At 44.4% G+C, this 24,576-nt stretch overlaps 1 protein-coding gene across 2 annotated transcripts in view; it reads right to left on the bottom strand.

Moving 5' to 3' along the window:
* Positions 1-23,811, bottom strand: part of FRMD6 (FERM domain containing 6) — an 80,584-nt gene extending 56,773 nt beyond the window's left edge. For both annotated transcript variants that reach the window (XM_051822842.2, XM_051822841.2), the window contains exon 1: positions 23,665-23,811. The gene's annotated coding sequence lies outside the window, so the exon portion shown is untranslated. The remainder of the gene's footprint in view (positions 1-23,664) is intronic.
* Between the last annotated feature and the right edge of the window lie 765 nt (positions 23,812-24,576).

Raw genomic sequence — 24,576 nt, forward strand, 5'->3', positions numbered from 1 at the left:
CTGGCTAAGGGGTTGACACTGTGGTGGTAGCGGGTAAAGCTGCCACATCCCATATGGGCAACGGTTCGAGTCCTGGCTGCTCCACTCTGATCCAGGTCTCTGCTATTGCCTGGGAAAGCAGTGGAAGATGGCCCAAATGCTTGGGCCCCTGCACCCATATGGAAGACCCGGAAGAAACTCCTGGCTTCGAATCAGCACAGCTCCAGCTGTTGCAGCCATCTGGGGAGTTAATCAACAGATGAAAGACCTCTCTTTCTCTGCCTCTGCCTCTCTGTAACTGCCTTTCAAATAAATAAATAAATACTGAAAAAAAAAAAAAATCACCGGCTAAATACCGATCTGGGCCTATGTGAAAAAACTCCATGAGGCACAGGAAAGAATACTGGAAGGCAATTTGCCAAATAATTCCTGGAGCTCTCACTGGACACAGAACAGTTCTCACTCTTACTCTTTTCTCTCAGCCAGAGAGAAGAAACCCCATAAAACTTAAGGCATCAGATGGCTTACTCTGAAGGATATCACATTAGTAGTATAGGCTAATTAGCTCTAGTTGGAAAGTTCTTCTAGACTCTAACAAGGCCTAAAAGCAAGTTCTGAAAGGATCAGACTGTAACTTAGAATAAAGTCCAAATTCTCAAAACATAGCATTCAATAATGGAAAATTACAAAAAATTTAAGTTTATGAATTCAACAACAGAGATGAGATGGTAAATTTTTTGAAGGGCACAAACTACTGAAGCTCATTTTAGAAGAAACAGACCATAGGAGTTATGTGTATCTATGAAATACACCCAATTTCTAGTTAAAAATCTTCTGACAAAGAAAACTGCAGGCCCAAATGGCTTCCCTGATAAAACCAATCAAATATAAAAAAAAAATATTAATTCTACATAAAATTTCCCAGAAAACTCAAGAGGATATTTTCCAACTTTTTGAGTGAGGCTAAGTATTTCCCAAAACTGAGTGACATAATGATAATTAAAAAAAAAAAAAAGACCAATACCTCTCAAGAACATAGACAAAGACGTCCTTAACAAAGTTTAGCATACTGAATTCTGCAATAAAAGGTCTAATACTCAAGACAGTGTACTGGCCTTAGAATAAACATATGAGTGAAGGTCAATAGAATAAGGAGACCCGAAATACCCAATAGAATAGAGTCCAGATATAAAGTCACATGTATGAAGTCATCCAATTTTTGACAAAATGGTGCCCAGGTAATTGACTGAAAGAATGAACTTGTAAGGAATGTTGGTGAAACAATGAAACCTCTATATGGAAAACATTTACCTCAACACTTAAATAGAAACTAACCCCCAATGAACTGCAGATTCAAATTTAAAAGCTAAAACTCTAGGAGTTACAGAAAACTTCTAACAGATGATCTTTGTGACTTTAGGTTTCCTGGGCCCCAAAATACATGAACCATGAAAAACATATTTTAAATTCTTCCTTTTGAAAGCCACGTAACAATGACAAAGAATTCTCAGACTGGGAAAAACATTTTTTAAACATGTATCTGATTAAAAACATAAATCCAGAACACATGAATAGTTCTTACAATCCAAAAAGAAAACCAACTCTTTAAAAGTATGGCCAAAAACTTAAAGTAGTCCCATCACCAAAACAGATACACAAGTGACAAATGATGTTCAACATTAAAAAAAGCAAATAAAAATCACAGTCATATACCACTGCATATCTGCTAGACTGGCTAAGATTGAAAAGACTGACAATACCAAGTCTTGGTATTGGAATGAGAACACCAGGCACTGATAGTAAGAATATTAAATGGTTCAGCCAACTTGGAGAACAATTTGATGTTTTTTTGTAAGGTTAAACCTTCATTTACCATGAAATTCAGAAATGAGAAGATATGTTGACCCAAGACTTCTCCATATATGTTCATGGAAATTACATCTGTAATAGCTACAAAGTGGAAACAATCAAAATATTAATTAAAATAAGTGAATAAACAAATTGTGACACTTGAATGTAACCCAACAATCAACAGGAACTAGTGGTACATAGCACAGGATGGGTGAATCTGAAACACATGTCACGTGAAAGAGCCTGACACAAAAATCAGGGAAGGCCCAGGTGAGGTGGACTAACTAGAAAGGACTTTTGGCCCTCACAGAAATGTCCACAATCCTGTCTGGGTGCTGGCTATGTGATCATATGGACACCTAGTAAAACTCACCAAATGACCACCTTAAAGCCTGTTAACTTTATTTTTACTCTAATTTACCTTCTTAAAAATTTCTTTAAAAACTAATGCACCTCTTTACAGTGAAGTGACTTTTTTTTTTTAAAGATTTATTTATTTGAAAGTCAGAGTTACAGAGAGAGAGGAGAGGCAGAGAGAGAGGTCTTCCATCCGCAGGTTCACTCCCCAGATGGCCGCAATGGCAGGAGCTGAGCCAATCCAAAGCCAGGAGCTTCTTCCAGGTCTCTCATGCAGGTGCAGGGGCTCAAGGACTTGGGCCACCTTCTACTGCTTTCCCAGGTCACAGCAGAGAGCTGGATTGGAAGAGGAGCAGCTGAGACTAGAACTGGCACCCATATGGGATGCCGGTGCTTCAGGCCAAGGCTTTAACCCGCTATGCCACAGCGCTGGCCCTGTGACTTATATATTAAGTAATGCTATATTACCTTAAGTACTTTCTTGCACAAAGAAGGGTAGAAACAAAATAACACGATACAAATCAGCTACATTGGCTAAATTCATGGATTCAGGCAGTTTAAGTTAGACCTTGGAATTAAAATATAGGAAGTCACAATGATTTGGAAAATAAGACTGTAACTTTCAGTGATATTAAACAAAAACAAATTTGGCCTCTCACGTTTACCAAAGCCATCACCAAGTAGGAATTCTTGAATGATTCAAGACTTCTTGTTAAAAACTGCCGAAGGAGAGTCTTAAACTCGTCACGCAGCATTACTGCTTGCTTGCTTCCCCGGCTTAACCATAATCTAGCTTCTAGTCCCATGCTTTGGTCATCACTGAACCGCCAGCAAAGCATCTGGCACATAAACGACCGAATCAAAGAACTGCAGATGTTGTCCTACTAAATTGGGTTTCTTCTGTGAAGTGCGCACCTGCGTAAACTTCCTCTAAGAAGGTTTGTATCAGATTTGTGTCCATAATGACCACCAGGATCATGTCACCTGAACCTCACAGCGATCCTCATTCCAACCTAAAGATTTTAAACTTAGAGTAAATCAAGCCACCTTCTTAATCTCTCACCCTTTAATATATAATGTGTAATCATTTCAAAACACTGATTTAAATTTAATTGCCCTTTTCTAAGCAACCCTATAAACAGAATCTTTCAAGGTAACCAGCCCCACTGAAACAAAGGACTGACAGTGTGAAATTCTGCACACACCTTGATTTTGGCAAAATTCAATGTCAGGTGAAATGCATTTCATGGAAAGTAGAGTTTGGAGAGATGGTTTTGAAAGATGATCTTATTCAGCTCAGACACAAAACTTTCCTTATGACAAAATCAACATGAGCTAATGAAGAGTGCAAGTTGATTTGGTATCTGGCACAAACTAAAATTGACTGGAAGAAGTATCAAAGAAAAAAACATACAAGGAATAAAAATGTAGCACCGTACCTTGTAAACACTTTAGAAATGCTTTACTGACAGACCATGGGGGAAAACAACAGCACAGGCCTGGGTGTCAGAAAAAGAGTACCGGGCTGGCACCGCGGCTCACTAGGCTAATCCTCCACCTGTGGCGCCGGCATACCAGGTTCTAGTCCCGGTCGGGGCACCGGATTCCGTCCCGGTTGCCCCTCTTCCTGTCCAGCTCTCTGCTGTGGCCCGGGAGTGCAGTGGAGGATGGCCCAAGTGCCTGGGCCCTGCACCCGCATGGGAAACCAGAAAAAGCACCTGGTTCCTGGGTTTGGATCAGCATGGTGCACCGGCCGCAGTGGCCATTTGAGGGTGAACCAACGGTAAAAGGAACACCTTTCTTTCTTTCTCTCACTGTCCACTCTGCCTGTCCAAAAAAAAAAAAAAAGAAACGAAAAGAAAAAGAGCACCATGTTCTGCTTTTATCACTCTCTCAGGCAAAGGTGTAGGGCCACTCACATGTTTTAAACTCTTCATCTGTAAAACAGACTACTGCTTAAAACATCAAATGCAATCATCCAAGTAAAAACTCCTTTTCCATGACAAAATGTCACATAAATTAGTACAATGATAGAAAATCTAGTGGAAGGAGACAGACGCTCACATCCCTTCAGTTTCTAAGAAAAGGAAATATACAATTCATGGTGCTTAATCTTTACTGGGGTCTTGGGTAGCCTGACCAGTGCTGTGTGTGACCAGCATTTGTCAGTCTGGCTGGATTAAGGAACAGAAGCCTGGGAAGGCATTACTTTAGATTGAAGTTCCGAGGGCGTTTCCAGAAGAGATCAGTATGTCTGAGTGGACTAGGTGGGAAGACCCTGCCTCCATGTGGTGACAGCATCACCGGCTGGAGGTCTGCAGAGACCAAATGCTCGAGGCTCTCTGTCTCTCGCTGACAGCTGGGACACGCTTGACTCCTGACTTGGACATTAGTTGCTGCCCTTTGAGAACTATACACTATGTTTTCCCGGTTCTAAGACCCTTTGACTTGGGCTGAGCAGTGCTACCAGCATCCCAAGGTCTCCAGCCTGCAAATGACCATTCGTGGGATTGCTCAGCTGCCATTATCCCGTCAATCAATTCCTCTAATAAGCCCCCTTCATATACCTAAGTGCACATCCTATCAATTCTGCTGCTCTAGAGCACCCTGACTGCACCCTGTCATTTGTGCTACTCTGTACCGTACCACCACCTAAGTGTGGTTCCAGAGGAGCGACGTCTCCTCCACATGATTTGAAGTCCAGAGGAATCAATTTTCTGTTGTAGGCTGGCACTCTTTAATAATTCTATATTCTTCTGTTTCTTGCTGACACTTACTAGCAGTAAATTAACGTACAGGTCATTGTGATACAAACTTAAAGCACTTTCAAATATGCTATTTCATCTCCGCAGCATCTTCCACTTTCTAACAATATTTTACCAGCATGACCTCAGTCAAGTATCATATATAATTCAACTTCTGAAGTGTGACTTATTATAATAGTAAATTCTAATGCTAGTTAGAAGTCTTAATCATGCTCTATTTTTAGCTACACTGAGGCATGAAAACATCATTAATTAAGATGTATATACACTTATGAAAACTTGTATTATTTTATAGATTGGCATCTCAAAACTGAGAGAACATCACTGAAATTATAATCAAATGCTCTATTTGTTTTTTTGGGGTGGGTGTTTGGTAGGTGCTTACGACATGGCTTTGGATGCCTACATCCTGCATTCTGGCTCTGCTTCCAGTCCCAGCTTCCTGCTGGAAGGCACACTCTGGAAGACAGTAGGAGAGGACTCAAGTGACAGGGTCCCTGGCACCCTAGCAGGAGACGTGGACTGAGTTCCAGGCCCCTGGCTTCCTCCTGGCCCAGCTCCAGCTCTTACAGTTGTTTCAGGAACAGATCAGTGGCTCAAAGATCTCTCTGTGTCTGCCTCTCTTTCAAACAAATAAAAATTCTGAAACAAGACAAAACTACATGGTTCTCAAAAAAATTCCTCATGGACCTAATCAATAACATCTTGATTGGCTTCTTTGAGGAAAAGGTGCTTTTTATAGCTTGGTAAATCATCAAAACTTAATCTTTATATTGTTTGAAAATTTAAGCATTTATATTTTCAACACTCACATTAAATCTAAGTATATTATGTAAAGAATTATATTGTGCTCATAAGTCAGATGTGGAGGACAGACACATGAGCTTTCATAAATACTCTTAATTTTTTCCTGAGTTCAACTCCTCATTGACTTGCTGAGGATTTAACACACACAGTTATTTATCAAATAACTTTATCAATAACACACACACACACACACACAGTAAAATTAACTGTTTTATTTATAAAGTAGAAAGGGGCAGAATCTCCATACATTATTTTGCCTATTTTCTTTTCTACTAGTCCTTCGATCTCAATATAGGCTACATCATAAGCAGAGATTTTTTTTTCCAGCTATGAGAGAAGATACAGGTGATCAGACAAAACAGACACAGAAGACAGAGCAGAGTTAAGGAATAGAAGTCAGGGGAAGGTGACACTCAAAGATCTCTGAAGAGGTCAAGGCGGCAGCAGAGAAGATGGCTGGCACAGTAACCAAAGACTTTCACTTAGAAACAATCCCAGCCTTTTCATCTTTCCTCCCCCTTAATCTGGAGAAAACAAAGGGTCAAGAACAACATAAAACTCATGCATAAAAAAATTCAGCATCTGTTATCATCTCATTCCCAGGCCACAGGGCCCTGTCAAGTGAAATGGCCAGAGGTCCATACCAAGTTTAAGAGCGTGGACAGTTTGATTACCACAGCAAAAGTGGATGGCACCACGGATCAACCCAAGAAGGAAAACCTCAGTGATGGTTAAGTATGTATTCACAGTGGGTTAAGACTGTGCTTTGGGGCTGGTGCTGTGGCGTAGCAAGTAAAGCCGCTGGCTGCAGTGGCGGCATCCCATATGGGTACCGGTTTGGGTCCCGGCTGCTCCACTTCTGATCCAGCTCTCTGCTACGGCCTGGGAAAGCAGTGGAAGATGGCCCTAGTGCTTGGGCCCCTGCACCCATGCTGGAGACCCAGAAGAGGCTCTTGGCTTTGGATTGGTGCAGCTCCAGCCACTGAGGCCATCTGGGGAATGAACCAGCAGATGGAAGACATCTCTCTGTCTCTGCCTCTATGTAACTCTGCCTTTCAAATAAATAAATAAATATTTAAAAACAAATAAATTAAAAAAAAAGTGCCTTGGCCAACCTAAGGAAAGCAGAGGAAACTTGTGCACAGTAGATGTTTATTAAACTCCCAGAAATCTCATGGTGCAAGCAAACAAATAACAAGCATTCTCCAAAGGAGGCTGGGAAGAGAAGAAATCTCAAACTAAGGCATTTCAAGCGACCTTTCCTCCTTGCACTCAGGGATCACTGGTAACTGCTACTGCTGCACGACACTGGCAAGTTTAAACACCCAGTTTTAACTGTCTTAGAATTTAAGGAACAAAATTTGTATTTTAGGGGACAGCAATTGTGCAGTGGGTTAAGCCACTGCCAGGGACAATCACATCCCATATCAGAGTACCTGGTTCATGCCCTGGCTATTGTGAGCTTCCAATCCAGCTTCCTGCTAATGTGCCTGGGAAGGCGGAAGATGATTGCCTAAGTATTTGGGCTCCTGCCCCTAAGTGGGAAACTTGGATGGAGCTCTTGATTCCTGGCTTTGGTCTGTCCAGTGCTGGCTGTGTGGGCATTTGGGAAGTGAACTAAGGGATGAAGATCTCTCTCTCTCTGTCTCTTCTCCCTGCCCCTCATCACTCTTTCAAATAAATAGATAATTTTAAAAACTGGCATTTTCTATAGTCTTGAGAATCTAAGCAAATACATCAGTGCCAACATCAAAGCTGGATACTTATCGCTGCTGTGGGAAGAGTTATATTTTACACAGGTGTCAGACATGAGAGAGAGGCACACGGATTTTCAAAAACATGTTTTGGATTTTTTATGGGACATCAAGTCACACCTGGCTCGCTGAAGGTTTACATCCAGAGGACAGTCATGCCTCCCCTCACAAAGATAGAAAAAAAAAAAAAAAAGCTGTAATGTTGCTGAGCTTGTGTCAAGAGCCAGTGTGGCCTAGGTGCTAAAGAAATTGAGAGAGGTACAAACATGCCACCTGTCTGTCCTCAAGTAGCTCACTGGCTACCAGCAAGCTGACAAATGTCCTAACACTGACACCATCTGACCAGAAGCTGGTGACAGCAGTAGTCAGGAGTACACCTGCCTGCTCAGGACTCGAGCACTAGGAAATGCAATTCAACTCATACACACTGTCCATCAGGCCCTGCCACAAAATTTCAGCTCATACATACTGTCCACCAAGCCCTGCCACGAAATCCCACATCCTTTCCGATCCCCTTGGCAATTTAAAATTTATTCCCAAGTCTCTTCAATAGAAAATAGATTATAATGAAAAGCCATTATTCTGGATCCTACAATACACCGATTACAAATTTCCTGAGCACTTACTGGTCAAGAAAACACCTAGTTTGGAAGAGCACATAAAGCATAAGTAAAGACGCTTTGGTTTTATGTCACAAATTAGATGACCTCCCTGAGCTCTTTCTGCTGTTTTACTCAACTACAGAAATTCAAGAGACTTTGTCTTTATACTCCTCCAGGCATCCATAAAAGCAAATGACTTGGTCTCAGAAATTATCAGTTCATTGTCCTCTTTCACAGATCTAAAATGATTGTGAGCTCAGAAAATGATTATTTGAGGCTAAACAGGTTTTTATTTTCATTTTTAAAATATGTAATTAGAATTTAAATTCTAGATGGCATTTGACATTTCTTAACAAATATTCCCTAATTTGAGTTCCTTAAATCTTACTTATACAACATTTGAAAATCCTGGATATATTTGAACTAAAACTCTCCTATATATGTTAATTTGTTTATAATTTTTCCTCTAATAAAAGTAACATTAGTTGCTCAGAGAGTTCAGAAACAGCACCACTGCAGCTGACCTACGTTTCAGTGACACCAAACTATGCAAAAAACTAACTTTACCACTATATTTAGGTGACTTTAGTTGAGTATAGAATTCTACTTCCTTTGGGAAAAAATACATACAATATTTATGATTGTGCTAAAATAACTTAGCCACACAAAATTCCACTCTATTTTTTGACATACACATGTTATTAACTTTACAACTGAGTTTTTTCACGATATCATATTACTTCATTCCAAAGTAAGACTGATAAACAACATTTTTCACTTATTAGCTTGGAAGTATTAAATAAAGGTACTATTCATTAGTGACTCTTGAGTAGAATAACTTTGCTTTTTTATACCCTAGTTTTGAAAGCCATGAGAAAAGTCCTTACTAGAAATACCTTTGAAATAATTATAGGTTCATAAAATTAAAGTTGCTTTACAAGTTAACTACGTCTGAAATTTCTTTTTTCTTTTTCTTTTTTTTTTTTTTTTTTTTTTTTGACAGGCAGAGTTAGACAGTGAGAGAGAGAGAGACAGAGAGAAAGGTCTTCTTTTTTCCATTGGTTCACCCAAATGGCCTCTATAGCCAGCACGCTGCGCCGATCTGAAGCCAGGAGCCAGGCGCTTCCTCCTGGTCTCCCATGCGGGTGCAGGGCCCAGGCACTTTGGCCATCCTCCACTGCACTCCCGGGCCACAGCAGAGAGCTGGACAGGAAGAGGCACAACTGGGACAGAATCCGGCGTCCCAACCGGGACTAAAACCCAGAGTGCCGGTGCCGCAGATGGAGGATTAGCCTAGTGAGCTGCAGCGCTGGCCCCTATGTCTGAAATTTCTAACCCAATTCACCTTTTGTCTTCTGCTTACCTATTTAAAGAGTTTAACTCAAGTACCAAACAATCAATTCTAGAGTTTTAAATTATAATTTTCTTTATCATCAAATCAATGACAACAGACAAATTCTTTGGGGTAAAATGTCTACTAGGTTGTTATAGAAATTGCCTCTTACATCCTTTCTAGGGTTAAGTTTTTCCATTCTGATTATTTTTACAAATGGCTATGGAATATGAGAAAGTTAAGAAATTCAGAAGTCAGTTCTACTGTACTCCTCACTCCAGCCCCCACTCCCAAATCAGAGCCCTCGGTTATAGGGTCTCACAACATCCCTACTTCTCAGTATACTTAACAAAATCATATCATTATATACATTATTTTAAAACCTGCCTTCCAGATTTAAAAAAAAAAAAGAAGCTTCATGAGGTCAAGTATGATGGTGTATATTTTTGTTAGATGAATGAAAAAAATAAGACATTTAAAATAGTATCAGTCATTGGAGCAAAAAAAGCATATTTAAAATAACCGAGTTATACATAGTAATGACCCTTTTACCTGGAAACTTTGTCCATTCACAATCAGAGAACTGGCAATAAATGTGGTGTTTAGTGACAGAATACTTTGACAGGTGATGGCAAAGGAACTACAAGGTTACAAAGGAATGGGCACTATAAACCAAGGAAGCATTATTTTTAAAAAAAATTTATTTATTTGAGAGGCAGAGCTACAGAGAGAAGGAGAGACAGAGAGAGAGGTGTTCCATTTGCTGGTTCACCCCCTAAAATGGCCACAACAGCTGAAGCTGGAATGATCCGACGCCAGGAGCCAGGAACCTCCTCTGGGTCCCCAACGTGGGCACAGGGGCCCAGGCACCTGGGCCATCTTCCACTGCTCTCCCAGGCCATTAGCAGGAAGCAAGATTGGAAGTGGAGCAGCCAGGACTAGAACTGGCACCCATAAGGGCTGCTGGTGCTGCAGGAGGAGGCTTAACCTACTACACCATAGCACCAGCCCCAAAAGCACTATCTGAGAAAGATTTTACACAAGATTTTGAAATAGTCTAGTACTTCCACAATATCGTTATAATCACAGGTTAACATATACTAGAAGCTAAATCTAAATAATTATCGAGCAAATCTAAAATACATGTGCTAGGCTCTAGCAATTTATATGGTTTTTGTTTTCAAGAAATGTGTAACACAGCTGGGGAGTTAGGAAATACCTATAGAAAGCAGCACGTGCTAGGTTATAGCGGTGGGCAACACGCAGCCCAGGTGCAGGGGTGCGAGAAGCCAGAAGTGGAAACATGACCTAGACTAAGTGTGCGTGCATTACACAGGGCAATGGTAGAACACTTTGGCTGGACTTGAGGAACTCTGAGATGACAATGGAAAACTGTGTACCTACAGCACAAGGACAGCAAATTCATGTACCTAAAGGGGCAGGCAACAAAGAAAGCATGAGAAATGAAAAATGCGCAGAGCCACTTGGCTTCAAAGCTGGGAGAGGCTTGCTGCTGGGTGCTGAGGCAGCGGGAAGCGGTGGCAGAGAACACACCCAGGTAAGGCACGAAGCTGGTATGCTACTCCAGCAGATCACTCTCAGGCCCTTCCACAGTTCAAGAACAGGCACAAAGTTCATTTTTTTAATAATGTAAAATGTTTCGGTCTTTAAATACTGGCAAATCAATGCTTTCAACCTTGTGTGAAAACCGAAACAAGTCTGCAGTCAATTTTGCTGGTGGGCCACAGGCTTGGAACTTTGGTTTGTCATGGTAAATTCCAAGCTAAGAGATCTGGACTTCATCTTGGAGGCACTGACTTAAAAAGACCCAGCAAGGGTTGCAAAATTTGCTTAGTTTTACACCTCTGCACACTCCGGTATCTACCATGGAACACTGAGCACTGCCAAATTATTTCACACTGGCCTTGTAAGTCTTCTCTGTTACAGGCCAATTACATTCATTTAACTAACTGCAGAACGGCTTGTAGGTTGCAGCTGAAAAAACATTCAAAATGACACCAATAAAACAGTGTTGACATAGCCGTACCTAAGAGAATGCTGACATTATGTGTGTATACCACAACCCACTAGAAACACACATAATCACTGGGGCTCCACTTCTCAAAAAACATGTACCATAATCCACCGCAAATGAAATCTTCTTTGCCCTCTCCTGCTCTTTCCCATAATTAGCAACTTTCTGAAGACTAATACTATACATTTTCTTATTACCACACAACACTCAAATATGTGTAACACAGTTTCAATTCTACCAATAGTTCTAAGCTTTTAACTATCCAAAAACATTACTTAGGTATTAGAGGCCTAACTGTTAACATTTTAATAAGCTTACAAAGAGAAAAGGTAATTAGTATCAGAGACTTGTTGATTCGTTTTGATGATAGTATTACAGAGAGCTAGCATCAGAATTCAAAGGTAGTACCTAGAAGAGAAAATTCTTGGCACATAATTATGATCTAAGACACAGAACCATGAAAATTACTTAATCACATGCCTTGAAATCAACTCAAGATCAAAGTCATCAACAGTCATCCCTGGGTATCCCGGGGCACTGGTGCCAGGACCCCCCACAACTACCAACCTCTGAGGACACTCAACTCTCTCACCTAACGTGGGTGCCATTTGCATGTAACTCATGTGCCTGCTCCTGGTTACTTTAAATTCTATCTAGATTACTTGGAATACTTGAAACAATGCAAATGCTATGTGAGTAGTTGTTACACTGCACTGTTTAGGAATTGATGACAAGAAAAAGTCTGTATATCTTCATTACCGATAACAATTTTTTCTCAAACATTTTCAATCTGCAATTAGTTGACTCCATGGACTCAGAACCCATGTACACGGAGGGTTAATTTTGTGAAAGAAATATGAAAGAAGCAGTTTCCCTGTTTATAAGCTCTGGCTGTTGAGAACTCTTATTATGAGCCAACCACTCTGAGAATGACAGTTTGCAGGCCAGGAGAACACTTCCCTGTGTGGTCTGGTCACCTCAACTTTGCCACCACTGCTGAAAAAGAGGCCAACTTCAAGGGCAAGTCCCATTCTCCATATAAAAAAATCAACAGGTTGCGTTAATAAACACATCTTCTTCGTTAGAATCAAAGAAACACGTCTTAACACAAGCGCAGGAGCTTTTAGGCTACAGTTCTCATCTAAAGACATTCAATAAAGAATTCAAAAACTGCATTAGAACTGCTATTTTATTTCAAAATAAACAGACTGCAATCCGCACACTAGCGTCTTGCCAGTAATAACCAGGGGTAAGTTCGAAGGCTCTAGCCCTGTCAGTGCCTGCTGAAGACCCTGCACTTTCCAAAGCCCCGCCCCACATCTTCTCAGATGTATTAGACCGTATCTCACAACCCATATTAAATCTTTCTAACAGAAGAAATAGAATTGCAAATAACTTACTTTTCATAAGCTTTTCATCTTCTGAACTCACTCCAGTGAGATTTGCATCCTCACCGCTCACTGTGGTCACTGAAGACCAGATCCAATGAGCCACGTGAGTCCTCACGAACCCTGACCTCTCACAGCAGCACGTGACCCCACGGATTCACTCAGACTTTTTTTTTTACTTCACATCAGGAATGGTCTCAGAATTTCCCCTATCCTCTTCGTTTTCCGCTCATCCCCCTATAACTCAATCTCTGAGCCGCAGGAGAGGGAAGGACTGGGCTGGCAGGCCAGGTAAGGCCATGAAATCATTTTGTCTGGCCCTGCTGAGGCAACTGCAGGCAGCACTTGCAATCTGATAAATTCATATAGCACGCTCATTTTTAAGCTGGTAATTTTGTATGGCCCATAAATGATGTTATAAATATCCCAATGGTCCATGGCAGAAGAAAGGTTCCCTGACCCTGAACAGCATAAAAACAACCTAAGTTTTGTCCAAGACCATCATCACAATTAGAAAAACAATTCATGGTTCACTCCTCCCCACTGTGTGCGTCCACAGAGTTCACACTTTCTTCTAATGATAACATTGTTACTCCAGGAATGAGACAATTAATTGGTCCACTATGTTGAAAATATGTGCATTCCTTCCTTTGGCTTAAAGTATTTTCTTGTATTACTTGGGACATCTACTCTCCTCATACTGTCAATACATCTATGACCCAACTGGGTCCATGGACCTCTTTCTGTCTACACATACTGCTCATGTGAACTTACTCACTGTTGGCAATTTCCAAACTTGTATCCCCCATCTGGCCCTCTTCCCTCAACTCCAGATTTCTACTGCCAACAACCTACTCAATTTCTCCACTTGGAAGTCAAACATAATGTGCTCAAAACAGCTCTTGGCTACCCTCCCCAAACAAACCACTCCCAAAGAGCCCTAGCTCAGTGGATGGCGACTCCCTTATGACACACAATTGCTCTTTCTCCTCTCCCCCAGAGCTGGTTGGGAAATCCTATTGGTCGGTCCTACCTACAAAATAAATCTGGACCATTTCTCACCACCTCCTCCACTGCCAACAGCATCACTTGGGTCCCTGTTTCTACCCTTGACCACGCTCTTCCATTTTCCTATTTCCAACACACAGCCAGTGATTCTACTGAAACCCAAGTCGAAACACCTCACTCCTCTCCTCAGAAGCTTCCAGTGTGCCCCATTCCCTTCAGAGCAAAACCACAGTCCTTACAAGGGTTCAGACAGGCCACCCAGATGTCTTCTCTGACCTCCTGAGCTACTGCTTCCCTGGTTCTCTGTGCTCCATGCAGTGGCCTCCACACTGTTCCTGCACAGCCCCCGGCACATTTCCATCTCAAGTCCTCTCTAGCCCCTCTGCCCGGGCCCCCAGGGGCTTACTGCCTCCTTCAAGAAAGCTCCTCAGCGAAGCCTCACTCCTAATGTCCCTTGGTTTTCTCTATTCTTTCCTCTTCCCATCATATTGAGTATCTTCCAAAACACCATTAAATTTACGTTGTTAGTTTTATTGTCTCCTAATAGAATATAAGCTCTAAGAAGGAAGGACATTTTTATTTTGTTCATTAACTTATCTCTGGCATACACTAGGCATAGATTATATGAATGAAAGAACAAAATGAATTATAATTTAAGAACTGAAACTTCATATTAGTTAGTGTTTCAGTATTTGAAACTTTTTATTCAAACTTGAGCAATTTTGTTGTTCCAAAAGAAGCCCCTGTGTATCTGAAGGATGGGAAGATCTCAGCCTGACTCCACTGCCCAGCAGGATTCCAATAGCCCCAGGCACGCTGAGGACATTCTAAGCTCTGGCCATCTTTGATCCTGCTCCCTAACACCAGGGCTCAGCTTAACACGTACATCTACTACCCTTCCACACACATGTATTTTGTTCCTCTGACCAGACATCAAGTACTTTGGCAGCAATTCCACAAAGTCTGCATCACAGCCTGAATACTTCATAAAGACAAAAAACCTGGTTTTGGCGGACTTAGTAAACCTAACACTTTAAAAAGATCACTAAGTTCAAGACCTCACACACTCAACACACAGCAGGGAACAGGGTCATCTGGGGTAGATCCTCCTTTAATGAGCAGATCTGAATGATCCAGCGTGATTCTTGTGGAGGACCTGTGCCTATTTTGCTGAGCTCATAATTGCACTGTTTATATGTAAATGTGTCTTCTTAATATGCTTGAGTGTTTTTTTTCTTTAATGCTTCCTTTGAAACTTTCAAACTATTAATTTCCTTTACACAAGTGGTTTAAAATCTTAAACTGTGGGCCTCACAACAGCCAACTGTAAAGGGGTCTGACCCACATGTTATGTAAACTGTGCCAATTTTGTGGGAGTGGGAGGGGAGGAATAAACAACTGCCCATACCAACCAAAGTGGCTTCTTGAAACAGGCTCACATAAAACTACAGGATGCATAAGCAAAAAGACGCAGGCCACTGGTACTCTGTAAGTTTAACTTCACAGGTTAATCACTGTAAGTCTACAGATTTGCTTTATGGCATCTATAAAAATACTATTATTTAGTAGGCAGAAGCTGGGAACTGAGATGGCTGGAAACTGGGGGACAATCTAGAAAAATAACTTGATCAATTAGTGATCAGTGAGACAGACCAGCTGTTCCTAGTGCAGTAACATGAACTATCCAATAACTGTAATTGAGAAAAATTAGGGTTTGTTGTCTGCTGAGTGCCATCTTTCTCTACATTTATGATAAAATCCCATAGATTACCTGTGAACAAAGGCTCAAGGACTACCAACTAAACTAAGTCCTTCACATCATTTCTGTTTGTCTCATGCAATAGCTAACATTACTTGGCTACTTACTATATATTAAAGACCGTATCAATGGCCGGCGCCGTGGCTCAATAGACTAAATCCTCCACCTGCAGCGCCGGCACACCGGGTTCTAGTCCCGGTCGGGGTGCCGGATTCTGTTCCGGTTGCCCCTCTTCCAGTCCAGCTCTCTGCTGTGTCCCGGGAGTGCAGTGGAGGATGGCCCAAGTCCTTGGGCCCTGCACCCGCATAGGAGACCAGGAGAAGCACCTGGCTCCTGGCTTCAGATCAGTGTGGTGCGCCGGCCACAGCGGCCATTGGAGGGTGAACCAACGGAAAAGGAAGACCTTTCTTTCTGTCTCTCTCACTGTCCATTCTGCCTGTCAAAAAAAAAAAAAAAAAAAAAAAAAAAAAAAAAGGCTGTATCACTACTTTTACACATATTAGTTCATTTAGTAACAGTAAGTATCCCAGAAGGATGTTCTGATTATTACCTTTCATCTTACAGATGAGGAAAAAGCAATTCAAAGGATTAGGTAAGTTCCCCAGGGGTCCCACTAGAGAATAGCAAAAGCTGGATTCAGGGCTGGCACCACGGCTCACTTGGCTAATCCTCTGCCTGCGGCGCCAGCAACCCAGGTTCTAGTCTCGGTTGGGGCGCCAGGTACTGGTCCCTGTTGCTTCTCTTCCAGTCCAGCTTTCTGTTGCGGCCCGGGAGGGCAGCAGAAGATGGCCCAAGCGCTTGGGTCCCTGCAACCACATGGGAGACCGGGAGGAAGCACCCGGCTCTTGGCTTCGGATCAGCACAGCACCGGCCGTAGCGGCTATTAGGGGAGTGAACCAACAGAAGGAAGAGCTTTCTCTCTGTCTCTGTCTATAACTCTCTCTACCTGTCAAAAAAAAAAAAAAAAAAAAAAAAGCTGGATTCGGACCCCAGAAGATTGACCTCAGCAATCTCACTCTCACCATTATACTTCACTGCCTCTTTCCAATGCTGTCTTTTCTGAAGTAGCTGCCCTGAGTAACTTCTCAAAGTTGTGCACCTACAGTAAGCCTATTTTAGTTTCTAACACTACCCATAAATATTTGCTGTTACAAGCAGTATCTCATTCAAACAGGAAATATTTATTACACATATACAAAACTGCAATTCTACCTTTCTTCACCTTTTAACGAGCTTAAGCCAAAACTCTGACCTTTTCTTAAACCATGAAAATATCCTTTATTCTTTAAGGAAATGTGAAAAGAATACATGAATAGTTCTCCTTTGCAAACACTTCATCTAACAGATCTGTCAGTGAGATCATAATCCTATGTTTTACAATGAGTGCTTCCTGGGAACACCAGACATCCCCCATCAGAATTTCACTGGTGTTTTCAGCAGACACTGAGTGTTTGGGGGGATATTTAAAATATAACTTGACTGGGGGAAGGCAGGGGGTAAGGAAGAACAGATAAAGGGAGGAACTGTTCAGAGAGGGAGAAGCATAAAGGCAGGAGGAATTCCCAAAAATCTTTCTGGCAATATTTTCCTAAGAATGAACTATCCTGAAAACATTTAGACAGCAATCCTTTGAAATGAGTGTCCTTCTTAGATCACTGATGATTAATGAAACAACCAATCAAAACGGACCTTCAGATATCACCTACTAGTCATAACCCCAAGACTCATTAGGGAGCCATACCAGTTAGGGGAAGAAGGGGGTGCACAAATCCCAACAGCTGCATATGGAGGGTAGCCGTACAGCAGGTAGAAGTAAAATTCTACCTCACTGGGCTGCAGATTCATTTCTTCTGGGCAGGTTTAAACCCATCTGAACAGGGCCACGGGACACCGTGGTGTCAATCAGTGAGCCTCCCAGTGGACTCACTGCTTAGACTACAGGGCAGCAGCTGAGTTTCAGCCTTTATGCTCCCTACGATACAGGACAGCACTGCCCTGATCTGGTCTCTTCTCTCTCCAACAAGCAGATGGCACTAGAAGAGAAAAGGCCAAATCTGAAGTAGCATCCACTCTTGGTAACACCATGGGCTGATTCCAAATCACTCGCTCAACCTCATAGAGCCTCCAAGTCAGGTGTTTAGCCTCCTGGTAAGACAGGTGCGTCCCACACCGAAGTACCTGGGTTCAGTTCCTGCTCCAGCTCCTTGGTTCCAGCTTTCTGCCAATGTGTACCCCGGAAGGCAGCACTGATGGCTGCTCAGAGTAACTGGGTTCCTACCTCCCATGCATGAGATCCAGCTCAGCGCCTAGCTCCTGCCCTGACCCACTGCTGCTCCCACTGGGGAGCTCTCTGAGTTTGTCTCTGTCTCCCTGTCTCTCAAATAGAAAACACATAAAAATGGGGCTTGCAGAGATATCACCTAAGGACCCCTTCCTCTTCCCAGTTCTCCATGAAATTTCACAATCTCCAGTTGGTATATCCCAAACTTTACCCCTACAACACTGAGATTCTGTGGACTGAGTGGAAACTTTAGTATTTTTGTGATAATGTTTTTCCTCTCACATCATATTTCTGAAGTTATTTTTTTTCTTTTAAGCTTACATCTTTTTCTTTAATCTCAACCCCAAAGTGCCCAACTTTTTTAGGGTCATAAAAAAGATCACTTGCCATACAGCAGGCCCAGAGTACCCAAATGTCCGCTGACAGAATAGATAAATAGGATATATTCATTCATAGAAATAACAAAAAAAGTAACTACTACTACCTCTATGAGTCTGGATATACAACTTGACATTATGTTGAGCCAAGGAAGACATAAAAAAGAACTTCTATGTGATTGCATTCAAATGTAGCCCAAGAAAAAGATTAAAATTAACTCACAACAGAAGTCAGATAGAGCTGACTCTAAGGAGAGGCTCCTGGGGTCAAGTAGTGTCCTCTTTCTTGACTTGGATGCTAGCTGCCACTTTGGTCTGGATGCTTCTGATCTGTGTTTTGTCCAGGCTGTATGTAATCATTCAGCAGCAAGTTCAAAGAAATAAAGCCACAGGAACCAAAGAGGAAAAGCTACCCATACAGCACAAATGCTGCTACCTGCGGGGAGGAAATGACCTACAGTGCACTGAGTATGTGCAGACAGAAAAAGCACCCGAAAAGCTACGTGAGAAACTTCACTGTATCTCCTCAAGTTTTCCTTCAGAATTTGCTCACGTTTAATGAAAATTTTCTCATTTACATGAAATTGGCTATAAATTCAGTTATATTTTTAAAAAAACCTAAAAATATCTGAGAAAGATCCATTTGGAATACTAAGGGTTTCTTTTTTTTTAAAACTTTTATTTAGTAAATATAAATTTCCAAAGTACAGTTTATGGATTACAATGGCTTCCCCCCCCCCATAACTTCCCTCCCACTCGCACCCCTCCCATCTCCCACTCCCTCTCCCATTCCATTCACATCAAGATTCATTTTCAATTATCTTTATATACAGAAGATCGATTTAGTATATATTAAGTAGAGATTTCATCAGTTTGCACCCACACAGAACATAAAGTGAAAAATACTGTTTGAGTACTAGTTATAGCATTAATTCACACTGGACAACACATTAAGGACAGAGATCCCACATGAGGAGTAAGTACACAGTGACTCCTGTTGTTGACTTAACAATCTGACACTCTTGTTGGAATACTAAGGGTTTCAAAAAGATACTTTTGAGCAGAATTATCCCACTCACCCAACAAATTCATACAAAGATGTGGGTACTGGCCAAATCTCTGCCTAGGTTCTGCCTGTGTAGACTGAACTGTGCTGGCTGAGGCTAGGCGGGCGGGGAAAGACACTCAGGAAAAGGCTAGGACAGACAACTCCAATGCTGCCTGTACCTGGGAACCACACCTGGTTCCCCTGTGAACGAGTTTCAGCATTCTTCTCTCCCTGCAGCACTGTAACCGGCTGTCAGATCAACGATTTCTTTCCCCTTCTCAGAGGCCCACAATTCCTCTTTGATCAGTGTGGCACACTGCCTGCCTGACTGCTCCATCTGATACACAGAACAAGTGACAGGATACAAGCGTGCATCTGAAGTAATTACAACACTAAATCACTTTAAAAGATCAGCAGGCAGGCTGCTTCTCACCCACAACGTGATACAAACTTCCAGCCATTACTGTTATAGAGTCCCTCTGATCCCACAGCATCGGAGGCAGAACCATTAGCGCTCAAAAACTGCTCCCAGTCTTTGAAAGGGGAAGCGGCTCTTGGGGGAGCAGGTTGGGGGGCTGCTACTAAGCATCCAGTCCCTGCACATTACTTAGCTTCCCACACCGAGGCAGGCAAGGGTCTGAGCATAAATATCAATTAGCAGCCCTCCTCCGTGTTGTGCACAGAAGGCACCTTAGTCTAACCACTGTAATTCTCCCTGCTTAGCAGAAAAGATGCTATTCTCTAATTTCCTTTTAAACTAAAGTTCTCCCTCTCGGCTTTGTTTTGAATACTCACCCTTCTAAGTTTAGATATCCTAGATTTCAAGGCTCTCAAATTATCCCTTTAACTTATGTAAAGGCCCCCCAAAGCCTCTTCCTAAAGATAACGTGCAACTCACAAAAGTGCTCTCAACCAGCCCCTTTATCAAAGTTTAACCAGGGAGACCAACAATGCCAGTTTTCCCGCTTGGGCTTTAGGGAGGATCTACTTTAGACAAAATTTTATTACTCAGAAGATTCCTTCACTGATTCTTTGCTAATCCTCCTGCCTCCTCTTGACTGTCTATTATACGCAATCACAATGTGGTCAACTTTCAAACTGCATAATGACATCATCACACTAAGGCTTCCCAAAACTATGTTACTTTAAGTATGCAACAAACACGCTTCCAAACTCCATTACACTCAAGTTTTCTTCTGGGTTGTGTTTGCTGAGACTTGGCCAGACAAAAAGGGAGGTACAGGCTGAGGAGCATCATACCAGCTGCTACCCCTGAAACCACAAAGTGTGTTACAGCAGGATGCTGCTGGAGATGCCAATCACAATCACAACTCCTTGTGTTTCAAACAACAAAGTCGGGACGGTGTAAGTGAAAGCCAAAGCTGTGCTTTGCCCATAAGGATACAACACCGAATACTTCCTGCTTTCCCACTTATTAAAGAAATATTTTTCCTCATCTACACAGAAGCATTTTTGAGCCTGCATTAATGAGTAAAAAAAAATCACTGCTGTATAAATGCAGAAAGCTTTCCACCCTTTAGAAGACCAAAAACAATATTAAAAGGACAAGAGAAAGCCATGAAATTTGGTTTGCAGCTCAGAAAACTAAGGGATAATTTGTGAATGCCATCTGGGATCCAGGCAGCCTCATCAACAAAAGGGGAAACTTGTTGAGATCATCCAAATCTAAAACTCACATACATTTTTACATCTGGACTGAATTAATCTTTTCTTGGTACTGGCCTTCATGTAATAAAGTAATTGTTTGCAGGTTTTTTTTTTTTAACCACAGCTCTAGAAATCAAATGTGTAGCATCTAAGATGAAAACTACAAAGAAGCACTTTATCAAAAAAAAAAAAAGTAAGTTGAGACAGGAGCCTCCTTTGCACTCAACTCTGAACCTGACAGCTCAGTCAAAAACAATTCTGTCTGAAACCTTCATTTCAAGCATCTGCCACAAAGGCTACACAGCTATTATGTCATAAGTTCTGAAAGCCAAAAGCTTTATAAGCAGAGTTAACTGCGGGCGCAAACTCCAGAAACTAGAAAATACTCTACAACCCCCTCCCCCAATACCGCTAGCCCAGCAGAATGACCATCATTTGGAGAACTCACTTGCAGCTAGAGGACTATCACCTAGCACACTGGCATTCTGTTTTCAAAAGCACTGTCTTCACTCTGTTGTCTTCCTGCAGAGCCAGGGGCATTTCAATCTTCAAATTCAACTAAGGTACTTGAAGCTGGCAGCTTCCCCTGCTGCCCTCAACAAGGAGGAGTTGGAACCAGACAGGGACTTCCCTGCCTTCGAATGTTCTGAGCACTGGAAGAACTGCTGGTTCCTGCGGCCCACCACCGTCCGAACACCAGGATTCTCACCAGCAACTCAAAGCGCGGAAAATTAGTTCAGCTTACAGTCAGTCTGCTTTCTGGAGAAGCTATCCTGCAGATAACCTGACACGAGATAGCCCCTGCGAGACCCTTTTCACCTAATAATTTCTGCCAAAGGGCCATTTTAATATGAAATTATGAACCCTCCGTGTTTACCAACACACTGAAAAACAGCATTCAAGAAAATACTGTTAAGTATTTTCATTTTTAAAATAAAACTGATTTCTCAAAACCACACCCAAGGAAAAGGATTAGGTGTGGGGAGTTCTATACCACAAAGGACAACGGCATCTGGTTTCCTGCCTCTTCTGGTCTTCTCCCTCCCCCACACTCCAACCTGCAGACCATTTGTACCGCCTGCTTGTTACAACTACTTTCCACAATCGTCTCCTGATGCTCCAGATACTAAAAAAACTGCTTACCCTTCAACAGTGCCAATTCTAAATTTATGCAATGCTTTAAGAAGGAAACCCAAAAGTCACAAGGCTTTTTAATGACAGATGTATTACGGAAAAATTTCCCCACCAAGTTTTGATGCTGTGAAATATCAACTCCCCGAAATCACAGAAAGGAAATGGCTTACATTCTTGGAAAATGAAGCCACCAGCGGCTTTCTCCAACAGTATTTTCTAATCCCTCAACTACACCCTGTGGCTACAGGGAGTATTTCGTGCAAAACCTAAATTGAAATAGATGCTTACAAAAGCAGCAACAAACATCGCCCGGGTCCCAGAGAAGAAGGGGAAGGAAACATAACGTGGGAAACCCAGCAAGAGACAGCTTCTCTCTCCACGTTCAGAAAGGCAGGGGAAGGCAGGTTTAAAGTCAAAAGCAACCCGAGAACGCCGCCTCAAGTTTTCCTTCCCCGCTGCGGGCAGTGCACAGCTCCCGAGGGAAACGCAGCAAAACAGACACTTGCTACACACACACACACACACACACACACACACACGAGAACGAGAGAAGAAAACAACAAAGAAAGCCCGGCAAGGGTGGAAGGGGGTACACGAGCCAGCATTTTTTGGACAGTGCTTACACAACTGCATGGTCCGAAAAATGTGCCGGCTAGCATTGCAACTTTTCAATATGCCTGTTTTGACAGCTTTCCACCCATCCAAGCCCTAAGAAAACAGCCTCACCAGTAAGGCTTTGCCGTCCCGGGGCTCGAGGCGGGGGTTTTAAGCCTCGCGATGCCCACAGGGGGGGCCCTAGCTGTCCTTGCTGACAGCGCCCGGAGCACAGGCTGGATGGAGGTCTCTTCAGCCCGGGGTCCGGCCTGCGCGCCGCAGCTCCCCCCACCACCACCCCAGGAACCTCAAGTCAGCAGGCCGTGCCCCCGACCCGTGTCCCAGCTCAGCCTCCAGCCCTCGCGGCCGGACACTTCCAGGGGCCGAGGGGCAGAGGCTGCGCGCGGGTCCGGGTCGCTCCCCGCAGCCCAGGCTGCCCGGCCTCCGCGCGCGCACAACAGGCGGCCCGGCACAGCCCCGCCAACAACGCGGGGCTCGGGTCCCAGCCGGCGAGCGAGACGGACGGCGCCAGGAGCGCTGAAATCCGGGGGCCCGGGAGCGCAGCCCTCGGCCCGGCCCGGCCCCCCGCCCTCGCCGCCCAGGCGGCCCCGCAGCTCCGCGCCTCCCCCGCGGCCCGGCTGCCCCGGGGCCCCGTCCTCCCGCCTCAGCGTGGGCGAGCTCCGACTCGCGGAGAGGCGACCCGCCCGCCCGCCCGCCCGCTGCCCGACGCCCAGCGCAGCAGGAAGGCGAAGAAAGACGCGGAGACCGGGCTCTGCCGCGCCGGGACTCCCGACTTCCGAAACCCCGCCGAACCCCGTCCCGGCGCCGCCGCCGCCCCGGGCCGACAGGGGGCACAGCGGGCGGCCCGGGCGTCACGGCCGGGCTGGGTGTGGGGGAGTCCAGGAAGGCCCCAGGCGCTCGTACCTCGGAGAAAGTCCCGAGCACCGGGCGTCGGACTCTCGTCAGCCCCAGCGTCTTCCTGCCGGCGCCGAACCTACCCAGCTCCTCTCAGAGCCCGGGCCAGAGCAGCCACAGGAGCGCCCCGCCCCCCGCCCACGCCTCCGCCACGCCCCCGAGGCTCCACCCCCGGCCCGCCCCTGAGGCCCCGCCCCTTTCCGCCCCGAGGTGGCGGCAGAGGCTGCGGAGCCGCAGGAACCCGGCGCGGATCGCGCGGTCGCACGTGGAGCGCCGGCCCACCCCACCCCGCCCCGCCCCGGATCCTACCAAGCGTACTGCGGGGGGCGATGCGGAACGTCCGCGGCGGGAGCGAGCGGAGGAAGCCCCGATTCCGGGGTCCTGGGCCACGAGACGAGCGTCACGTGGACCCGCGGTGTGGCTCTGCAAGTGGCGGCCTTGCCCCGTGCGACAGAGCCTGGGCGCCAGGGGACACTGTTGCCTCCCCTCCCCCCGCCTTCTGGCCGAATGGTGTATCCCTCGCGGGGCCTCTGCTCCTCTGGGACGCTCCTTAAGCTGGCCGGTCGCGACGGCCGGGGGCGGCTGTTTGGCTTGGGCTTCGTTTGACTAATGCCGTGGAACTGAGGGGAGGCCTCTCTGTGAGGAGGCGGAAGAGGTTTCGTGACTCCTCTCTCCCCTCGCGTCCTCCTGCCCTCCCAGCCCCGGGGACGCCGCGCGTCGCGGGTCTGGCTGGAGGGGCGCCGCCGAGGAAGCCGAGCCTCCCCGGCTAACGCCGCCTCGCCAGCCCGTCGGGGAGACACGGGCTGTCGGAGATACTTAAGCCCCCTCCCGGTGGGTGGGGCCGGCGGGAGGATGCTGTGATAACACTGAGACACCTGTGGGTTCAGCCCGCCCGCCTGCACCTGCTGCTGCGGGCTGCAC

Source organism: Oryctolagus cuniculus, chromosome 12 (genome assembly GCF_964237555.1).
Source record: "Oryctolagus cuniculus chromosome 12, mOryCun1.1, whole genome shotgun sequence".
In the NCBI taxonomy this organism is placed as follows: domain Eukaryota; kingdom Metazoa; phylum Chordata; class Mammalia; order Lagomorpha; family Leporidae; genus Oryctolagus; species Oryctolagus cuniculus.